General features: G+C 40.2%; 1 protein-coding gene across 2 annotated transcripts in view; it reads left to right on the top strand.

Moving 5' to 3' along the window:
* The first annotated feature begins 4 nt into the window (after positions 1-4).
* Positions 5-10,531, top strand: part of GUCA1C (guanylate cyclase activator 1C) — an 86,354-nt gene continuing 75,827 nt past the window's right edge. The window contains exons 1-4 of one of the 2 annotated variants that reach the window (XM_064521965.1): positions 5-5,162; positions 5,250-5,334; positions 6,746-6,926; positions 8,715-8,896. The gene's annotated coding sequence lies outside the window, so the exon portion shown is untranslated. Of the gene's footprint in view, positions 5,163-5,249; positions 5,335-6,745; positions 6,927-8,232; positions 8,897-10,531 lie in introns of those variants that run through there. The other variant, XM_064521969.1, reaches the window with a different exon arrangement.

Here is a 10,531-nt window from a genome sequence, read left to right as displayed (position 1 = left end):
AAATGGCAATTTACTTCACAGTCCTTGAATACACAGAGCATCTGTTACTTCGTCAAAACCACCAGAGTGGCAACATCCTTCTGAAGCAAAGGCTATGTATACAAAACTTGGCTTTTGTGCTACCCAGGAAATATAAGTAAATGAAGCAATGGGTCTTTTATAAATCATATGAGTTTCAAAAGCAGGTTGCTGCTTCTAGTAAGGCAAGTGGGTTACCTTACTCTTTTAATATGGCTTAGTGTATCTGACACTGCATGATCTTGAGTCCAAGTGCTGATGAGATGGCTGTGACAAAAAATGACAAAATTCAGGGTCTGCATAGAGCCTCAGTTTCTCCAGTTCTTTACAGTGACTAATTATATCCCCTTCTGATCCTTTCTTCTTGGTTCAGTAGGTGGAGCTGTAACATCTATTCACACTTTCCCTTATCTAAGATACAACATTGTGGATGCACTGACAAGTATTAACGTTGGGTTCCCAGCATTGCACATGTTTATCCATGTTATACAAGTTGACATTTTGCATCCTTTTGAAATTGCATATAAGAAGGAATCTCAAGTTCTGTGCTCAATATGATAGTTGAGAGAAGCAAGCAGTCTCTGTTTCTAATATAAAATCTTCAGCTCTTGGATGCCTGTTCTCTACTGCTCAAAAGGACACAAAACATGTTTCTGCTTAATTTTAAAATTTGGGACTTTGAAAAGAAATCATCTCTGATTTAGTTCATTTTGCTCATCTTGCTAGTTTCCAGTTTGAAACAGACTCTTTGGAGCAATCAAGAATTCATGGACTCATCTCATTAATTGTTTTTGACTTTAATATCATAACAAATCCACTGACAATTGTTAGTTTTCATGTTCGTGAGTAATTTACGCTTTATACTGTCAAAGAAAGCTTTTTAACAGAGCACTATTAGATAAATGGACATTTCTGGTAATTTTTGCAAAATTACTCATAAAAATTCAGTGCTAGTGGGGGGAAAAAAAGAGCCTGGTAATGAGACTAATTCACTTTTCAAATGTTACAGTATCATTTGAGCAATCTCACATCATCTTAAATCATTTTCAAGTCTAAGAACCCTTTCCCATTTCAATTTTCTCTGGAAAGCTTTCTGTAAAAGCAATGAGAGTATCCAAATTAATTTGAAAGATCACAAAATTGCTATTTCTTTTTAGAGGCAGAGCTATCTTGCACTGATCTCTTGTATGCAAAATTATCTTAATGATATCTCCTTTCATCTTCACGTTCTCCCTTGAGCAGTTTGAGTGCTTTCTGGCTCTCAGCGGTTGCAGCTAAATACTTAAAGCATGCATCAGAAATGCTGTAGTCTTGAGTTTGTCTTCTTTTCCTTCTAGGAGCTGCTTTGATAGAGAGCCAGTGACATCTTTTCACCAAGTATGATGTTAACCTGTGGTTCCCAACCTTTTTAATTTTATTCTTATATGGGAGTTCCTTCCTAACGTGAGGCTCCCCTTCGCCGTCACTGCCTTTCGGTACTGGGCCCTCAGGTGCTACAGCTGGGCAATACAGCTGCGTCCTAGGGTCTTGTCCGCTTCCTTGGGCAGGAGGGCATTGGGGAGGTGGGTGCGAGGGATGCAGAAAGCCAGGTTCATCTGCAGCATTAGTGCCTTGGTGCCTCTCTTTCGCTATTGGTGGTGCCGCCTCCAGACAGGCAGGCAGGCAGGCAGCATGTCCTGCAGAGCTCAGCCGGCTGTGTCCCACGCAGCGAGTTACCTTGTGCACAGGGCGTCTCCTGGCCCAGGTGCACGCTCTGCCAGAGACGAGAAAGGGTGAGAAAACCATGAGCGATTTATAAAGTTTTTTCTTGTTAACTCTTGTACAAGTTTTTCCACAGTCACTAGCAATCTGTGACTGTATGCTCAGTTTTAGCTTAAAATACTGCTGTCCCACTTGGCAAATGTTACCGCCAACATGAGTGTTATCCAAGAGACTTTGTCTAATCAGTTGAGTAGTCAGCTTGAATTAAGCAAATCCATTTGGATGAATCAAAGAGCAGCCCGTGGCTGTGGTGTATTTGTTTAATGGTATCTGGTAGGTATGCATGCTGGATACCTTGGATGCAGACATTATGGTTTCTTTCCTTTGGCCTCATGAAATTCAAAAGCACATCAGCTGGACTTCTGAAAACAATACTGCAAAGATGAGAGTCAAAGGTGACTTTTAGATTCTACGTTCGTATTGGGTGGCAGATCATTTTTCAAGAAACCTATTTAAATTTACTGACATCAAGGTGCTGAGTGTTGCAGACTCAGGTATTATTGCTCTGCCATTACATAGTCCTAAATACATTAAAAAACGTTATATGTGCTTGTAACTGTCTTGGGAGGAGTAAAATCTACCCTTTGAGGAAATGATTTGTTGTACTCCCTTGCATGTATCCCTTCATTTCATTGTCATTAAAAAATGCCACAATGAATGAAGTTAAAAGGGAAAAGCATAGCTCGAGATTGGTATACAGTATCAAGCCGCTGGCTCTATTTTGCTGAACTGTGTGCATGCTCAAATTGCTTTTCAGTACGCACTTGTGGTTTACAAAGTGCTAAGGCTTATTTGCCAATAAAAAGTATTTTTTTATTGTTTAACTGTCTCATAAACTTTCTGTAAACTTGCAGAGTCTTAAGACTTTTTAGAAACAGCATCAAGTGTCATGGATGGGAGTATTACCTCATTTTAAAGAAAAATCTTGCTTGGCAAGCAAGACGGTGATTTAATTGCTCTCAGGAATGATAAAGAGAAGAGGAGTAGGAAGAGAGGATTCTGGGTAAGCTATCAGCAGCATAAAGAAACATTTTCAAATAAATTAGCCTATTAATATATACTGTTCTCCTGTACATCTTCAGTTAAAAAAAAGCATATGCAAACTTCCTAATTGGATCATCTGATTTCTCCATGGTAATGGACCTGCATTTTAATAGTAGAAGGGAAAAACTACTTTAAAAAATGGAAATTCTTCTTTCTGTGAAAGAATGTTTTTCTTCTCTTTTTCCTTGTTTTCTTCCTCATCCCTTTAAAAATAAATTCTTCCCCAAATGGAAATGTACTAATTTCAAACATACTACTGCAAAATTATCGCAAAGCGTCAAAATTTCCAGGTTTCCTACAAGAGAGACTTAATTTGAGGCTAACGAAATTACATTTTAGTTATTCCCTGGATGTCTGGGAGCTATGAAAGTCTAGCTGCGGGAAGTAGCCCTCCTTTTTTCTGTACAGCTTCAAGCCTGCCTTCTGCTTCCTTTCTTGGTTTTGTCAAAAAGAGCCAGCAGTCAACATGTTCCTACAGAATATTCTGGTTTTGTTGAATAAGTCTTTTCTAGTTGTTGCAGTATGGGTTGTTCTCTATCCTTTCTGCATCCTCGAGTCTGTAATTGACCCTCATTTTTTCACCCAAAATGGGCTTGTAACCTGAGCGGGTGCTGAACCCGAGAAACCTCAGGCCAATAAACCTGCTCTGAATAATTTTTGTGAGGCTCGTGAAGGTGAAGTGAGATGTGTGGCTGAGCCCCCTTGGGGATGGAGGCTCTGCACGCCCGGCACCCTGAGCACACCGCGGGGACTGCAAGGGCACAGGGCACCTGCAGCGGGCACCTCCGGGTGGCTCTGCAAGCTGCTTGCTGCTCCATGTGCCCGCAGGCAGAGAGCACTCGGCATCTCACAACTGCAAAACGTCATGATTTCTGAATCCAATGTGGCCAAGTTGTCATGGCAATTATCAAATAAATGTTGTTATTTCCTGCAAAGATGTGTTTTTTATAATGCTCTAAGCTATACTTTAAGCAACTACTTTGTGTATGCCGTCTAGCCAAACAAGCTGTAAAAGAAGCTAAGTGCCAATTAAAACATTGGGAAGAAGCTCTCTTGCATGAACTCAGCGAGGTACTGTAGCATACATAATCTCTCTTAAACAAATTCAGAAATGTTGCTTTTCATTTCCAATATGCTATAGCAACACCTGGTTTATGGGAACCAGGATACCCCTGTAGAAAATCAACAATGGTGTGTTTTTGGAAAACTACCCAGTTTATTTTTAATGTAATTGTTCCAGACCAAGTTAAGAACAAACTGAATGAAAGGCTTTTGAAAATTATCCCACTGGTAGCATTAGACAATAGAGAAGATCAACTAAACTGCTTGCTGTTAATTACATATTTACTGTTACCAAGGAGGAAGTACTTAGTAGCTTTGGTATCAAATTCTATTACTCCTCCAAGAAAAGATTTGAAGCAATTTGGCTGATTATACTTCCCTAAGTTTACTCATTCTGTATTGTTTATACTTCCGTATGTTTAAATCAATTGTACTGTGGGAGAAAACAAATACATGGGTTTTTTTTCCTGTTTATTTCTTTCCACAATCTTCTGCTTCTTTACGTGTGCATAGACTTGAATTTTCTGTTATTTCTTTCTGTTATTCTCTTCTGTTATGTAGGGGTTATAATGGCAAGGCTCCTAAATATATGCAACCTTGCCAAGGTAATAAGAATGTGGAGAGGAGAACCAGCAGTAGCTGTAGGTAGGTAAGGTACTAACCCTTGAATTTAAATTTCTTTTCAAATTTTTATTTCGACAGTGTGCACATTTTCCAGCATTTGGAAGGGGTCTGCTGTTGATATCCATGTTCCCCTGTTTTTTATTTTTACCTATCAAAGCCAGGGATTTTTTGTTCTTTTTCATCTCGCAGGACTTTTTTACTTTTATTGTGCCTCTGTGGAAAATGAAAGAGTAAAGCACTTCAAGAGGCCAGCATTTGGGTATCCTGCTGTTGCCTTCAGCTCCATCTCCGCTGCTAAACAGTGGGAGTGAAGGCTTACCAGCCTTTTAAACTTACTAGGATTCAGTTTTCAGTGTGCAAATATTAAGTAGCAGCACCAAGTCAGCTCTGGGATTAAGGGACAGCTTCGGAAGCAGCATGAGATCTACCTTTTTTTCTTCTTCACAAGAGGATGTAGTATGCTCTGCTTTACCTGATGCAAAATTATTTTGATTTTCCTCTTCTTTCCTCTGATGAAATTGCCTGCTCGAGCTGTATTACTGAATGCTCAGGAAAATGCTGAAAGAATGTGTCAGATCCTCGGAGAAAAACAAAGGCGTGATGCAAGATATATAAAGGATAGCTCCCGTGTTTAAGGGACAGAAAAAAATGCTGTAAGAGATTATAATGCACTTATAAAAACTGTATCTAAAATGCTGGTTCCCTTTGTTAGAAATGTGAGAAATTTCATCTGTTCCTAGTAGATCAGATAAAACCCACGTGAAACCTGGTGTCCTGGAGCCCATACCAGCAGCCGAGCCACTCAGGAAGACAAGTGCACAACAGGTGAGGCTGTTGGTGGTTTATAAAACTATGTGTTTTCAAGAGGAATATTCTACTGTCAAAGTCCAGCTAGTATTTTCCTGCAGTGGTTTCTGGGAGCAGCCTTCAGTTGCTTTTTTGTGGTTTTCATTTAAAACAATTTGGCTCACAATCCCTCCTTTTAGGAGTAATTGGTCTCTGTTTCATCCACTTGAGGTATTCTTTTGGGAAGTGAGAAGGGAATACCGAATCTGGTTATCTGCTTGGTCGGATCATGCTCGGAATAGCTCTAAGATATTCTTGGAAATATTTTCTGAGGAAACTAGTATTCTTTAGTATTTTGTAGATATTCTGCATCACATTATCTCCTTCTCAACAAAGCTGTGGTTTTGTGTACTTCAGTAGAACACCTGAAAACTGAAGTTACCACAAGTATCTATTAAAAGCTCTACTTTCTTTCATTTAAGCAAAGTGCTTTGTCTTCTAATCTTGATGATTTCAATAGGAAATTCTTCTGCAGCTCATATTCACTATACGAGGTGCCAGTATTCAGAAGTCCTTCTCTGTCTCTGTTTCCTGAGAGGATCAGTTTGTAAAAGTTTTTGGTTATTTTGCTATTATTTTGTCATTTACAATAGTTCAATTTCAGTGACCAAACCCTTTCCAAATGCAGCTTGGCAATGGCCATTAAGCTGGCAATATGTTACCTACTTAAAAAATAAAAAAGTAACAATCTGTTCATTTTTCACAACTTAGAATATTAAGAAAGCCAAAGAATGGCTGGATGGATATTTCATTTATAGCAGCGGCTGCTTGATAAGAATGTGTGAAAAATTAGAACCCAAAGAGAAGCAAGGATCTTAGCAAGTATTCTTTTATTTTTTTAAAAAAATACCTAATTTAAAACTTTTTCTTGTACATGGTTGTCAAGCATCAATTTTGGCTGGGAGCAAGACCTCTATTGGCATTTGGGATACCTAAAATCTATGCCAAGGATGAATGCTATTTGTTATTGTGGGAGCACTGTTCCTGAGATGAAGAATTAACTTGTTCAACATTTGGTCTTGCCTTTTTCAGAGTCATCCTGCCTATAAAGTTGTAACCCTTAAGTTATTTTGAGTTTTTGCCTGGGCAATTTGACAGCTGGAGTAACAACTCTGTTACTGTTACAAACTCTGAAGTCTGTTTTCAGGGTCTTGAAAGTAATTTTTGAGGTATATTTTAACTACACCAAGTCAAACTAAGTTTAACTATGCTTGAAGTTAAGATGTCCTCCTGTCTGATTTGCCACATTGTCACAATCCTACAGGATTTGTGTTGTATACCTCTCAGTTAGATGTTTAGTGCTAATTTCCAAATTAGGTCTGCAGGTAAACCTGTTGTCTTATTTGTTGTTCAAAGTGCTTTGGGTTTTGATTTTTCTTTTTTTCTCCAGGTTTGGTGCTGGTGCAGCTGGTACAGTGGATGCACCCTTAGAAATAATGAGGCCAACTCATAATAAATGGAGTCTTGTTGGGAATATAACCGCTTGCTGGCATGCATGCAATGTCGTCTGGTCCTCTATTGGAAAGAAGCAGGAATAAGCAAGCCTTTGCTGCTTAGCCCAGCTGAGCAGGGTTGGTTTGTTTTTTGTCCTTTCATGGCATTTTTCTCTTTCTGGATGTCATTGCTAATCCATCAAATACCCTTGGTAAAGCAGAGGAGGAGCACAGGGAGTGGGCACAGGTCAGAAACTGTACTGGTGGCAGTTTCTGGAGACGTTTTGCATGCTGAGAATAAAAGGTAACAGGATAACTGATGCACTTGCTGTGCAGCTGCCACCTTGTCTGGGAACATATGTGGGAACAAAGATCCGTAAGTGCCCTGACACCTCTTCAGAGACACATGTTATATAGATTGGGATCAGGGATTCAGAAGCAAAACTCGGATCTCAGCAAGGTCATTTGCTGATCAGCCAGCTTATTTTTGACAAAAGCAGTGTTTAACTGAAGAAGCAGCAGAATTGGGATAAGCAAGTACAAGCCTAAATGGGCAGCTGGCTGCAGAGTGATGCTGAAGCCAAGTCATCCTAAAGGGCAGCCTTGTCTGTGCACTTCCTCAGCTCTAGTGAAAGGTGAAGCCCAGGGTGTGAGAGAAAGGACCCCCCCCCCCCCCCACACACACACACACTGCCAAGGTTTTAGTAACAGTGTACTCAAGCCATTTGTGTTCCACTAGCAAGGAGAGAAGAAAGGAAGGAAATACAAAGATATGTAAATCTTTGAATATAATATGCCTACATGTACATGCAAATTAGGTGAGGCCTTTGGTGCATCCAAGTTAAAAGAAATGTTTTAAAAACTGTGATCTACTTTTTGTAGAATTCGTGATTCTGGTGTGTATTACAAAATACATGCAGTGTGAATAAAACCTGAGCTTTTTTCATAAGAACTCAGTATTGAAAGTAATAAACAGTCTTAGTATGGCTTTCTTATAAATAAAACATGCTACCCTGTTTTGTTCAGGGTCTTTAAGTCCTCAGTTCTGTGCTGGTGGCTGCAATAATTAGGTTCTGTTTTGAAGGTAGTCATTTTTTTCAGTATAAAGATGAATTTGTCACTTCAGAAAAGGAACTTTCTTCAAGTTCAGAGGGTTTTTTTTCATAGTTTGAGCTGTCTTGTGTCATCCAGTTCTGCTTTTTTCCAAGTCTGGTTTGGTGGTAGCATTGGATGAGGAAAAGTGTGGTTTTGGGGGAGGGGTTTGGGGCTGCCCCAGAGGAGCTGCTGTCTTTTGTAATTCAACTTGTGTTTGCCTGATAGCACTCCCTTTTCTACCTTGGACATGTAGGTGCTGTTGCAATACTTAAAAGCAGTACCAAGTAGATCAGGTGTGACAGAAGTCCCCTAACTCTCTGCAAAAAGCTTTTTGCCCAATTCCCTCCTGAAATACCACTGAAGTGATGTTTGACAGATTTGTGTAGCTATAAAAGCTCTCAACTGCTATAATTATACACATCTCTAGAAATATACTGATAGGCTTAAGTCTCCACACTTCTGATTCTACATGTTAAACAATCTCTGTCTATCTCTGGCTAATTATCTTTCTCTCTTTGCCAGATTCATTTGTTTGGCTCTGGAAGAAAAAAAGACAATTATTATTGCCTTGGCCTCAGCACTAGCTGGGGAGGAAGGGCAGAAGGATTAAAGTACTTCTAGCCCTTTAGTGTACGAATGGCTACTCATAAAAGTTAAATGGGGCATCTGCTAACTCCCTTATTCATTTTGGAAAATGAGGAGTGATCCAAGCGTGAACTGAAGCCAGCAGCTGTTCTCCTGTATACTTGACTTCTGATAGTATTTTATGCAGCTTTCCTTCTTCTTTCTTCTTTCCATCGGTATTTGTCTTTCTGATGGCATTTAACTTAGATGTGGTTGGTTTGCCTGAGCTTTTGGGACCGCAGTAGCTCTGAAGGCTGTGTTCACGTGCAACACACAAGAAGCTGTCCTTCGGTGACTTGCTTCCCACAGCTCTGGACGTCACTCGAGGACTGGAAGTACATGATGAGGACATGCTAGGACATCAGTAACATGGCGTAGAGGAGAACAAGGTGCTGCTCAATATTTTAGGCTGCCAATATCTACTGCTGGGGTGCTATTGCTTGTTTGCTTGTTGCTTATGGGATTTAGAAAACTGATGATAGTTCCCAAGCCACATGAAAGGCAATTTGAATTTAGCTCTGGCAAAGCATAAAATGCAGCCAACTTCCTGCTTCTAAAGATGTATTTGAAGCATATGGCTAACCTGGTCAGATGTTAGAGGCGGTGGGTAAGGATGTCTTAAGGGAAGAGGAACTGGATCAAGGCATTGGACTGCCAGGTTTTTTGCAGCCATGATTTACAAGGGCAACAATGACAAGGGAAATGGTCTCTGCTGTCAGTCAAGGCCCTTCACCTTTCCTTTCTGTCTTCACCCCATTATGCTGCTGTGTAGTTGTGCAGTTTCTGTGCTGAACATAAACTGTACATCCAGATAGCTGGACATGTAGTCCTCAAGCCCGCTCACCTGGGAGCATCAGAGCACTTCCCCAGCTTCCACTAAGCTTCAGACCTAGAGTAAGAAAACAAATTACACCTGTGCATGCTAGGTACTTTTATTAATTCTTCCTGTACTGTGTGCTCTGCCTGCTTCATCAAAATAGAAGTGTCTCTCCATTCGTCAGAGATAAATTCTGTGGGGCACAATGAGACGGCCAGAAATGCCTTCTGGAGGTTTTCTTAGCTCCGTCTTTTTTGACAGCACTGCCCTCATATACAACTGGTTTAGCTGCATTTTAGCCAGCTCCATTTTCTTTCTCCTTCCAGCTATTATGGCTTCCTTCCCTGTGCCCTGTCATCGCTTTAAAAAAAATACTGTAGTCTTTCCCCATGTTATTGTCATATTTCCCATCCTCCCAGGACAAATCAATGTGACTGCAGTATTTGCATGTTCTAGTTTCATCAGCATGCAATCCGTTTTAAGTTTGCTCGCTTACTATCCCTACAGTGTGTTGCAGTATGGGCTCTTTTTCTGTGCTGCCTGTTCTCCCATGCATAGAGCTTTAATTTCCCATGTTTTGAGCATGAGGAGGGCAACAGATTATTTTTATATATGTTGCCAGTGTGAGGTAGCTTGTATTTATCTTCATTTACAGTTGGATCATTTGACCCATGTGGACCTGCTGGCTGGCCATACCGGTGGCCAAGAACAGATGGTTAGGGCAGAGTATAAGAACAGGGCAGATCTGTAAGGAGGTGCTCCCCAGACCACTCTCGTAGCCTCTTGTGGCTTATGGCTCAGGCTGCACCTGAGCAGAGGCAGTCTGTTTGTGTTTAATGCCCTTTTTAGGAGCTTGCTTTCATCAGTTTGTCCAATTGCTTTTGAACACCTGCATAGCTTCAGCATCCAAGACAATTTGAGGAAGGGAGTATCCCAGCTTAACCCTTGCACAAAGAAGTACCTCCTTTAGCTTTTTTTTTTTTTTTTTTTTTTTTTTTTTTTTTTTTTTTTTTTTTTTTTTTTTTTTTTTTTTTTTTTTTTTAAGTTTCATTTGAAGTCCCATAGTTCTTGCAGGTCTTTCCCATGACTCTCGCATCTTTATGGATTTTTCCCTCCATCACTTGTCTCTGGGGTAGAAGAAATGTGGGAGCCATTCCCTGTTCCCTGTATGATTTAAGCAATGATTGCCTACCGTTGAGTGGGATGA

Source organism: Dromaius novaehollandiae, chromosome 1, assembly GCF_036370855.1.
Source record: "Dromaius novaehollandiae isolate bDroNov1 chromosome 1, bDroNov1.hap1, whole genome shotgun sequence".
Taxonomy (NCBI): domain Eukaryota; kingdom Metazoa; phylum Chordata; class Aves; order Casuariiformes; family Dromaiidae; genus Dromaius; species Dromaius novaehollandiae.
This window is presented reverse-complemented; position numbering and strand designations above follow the sequence as displayed.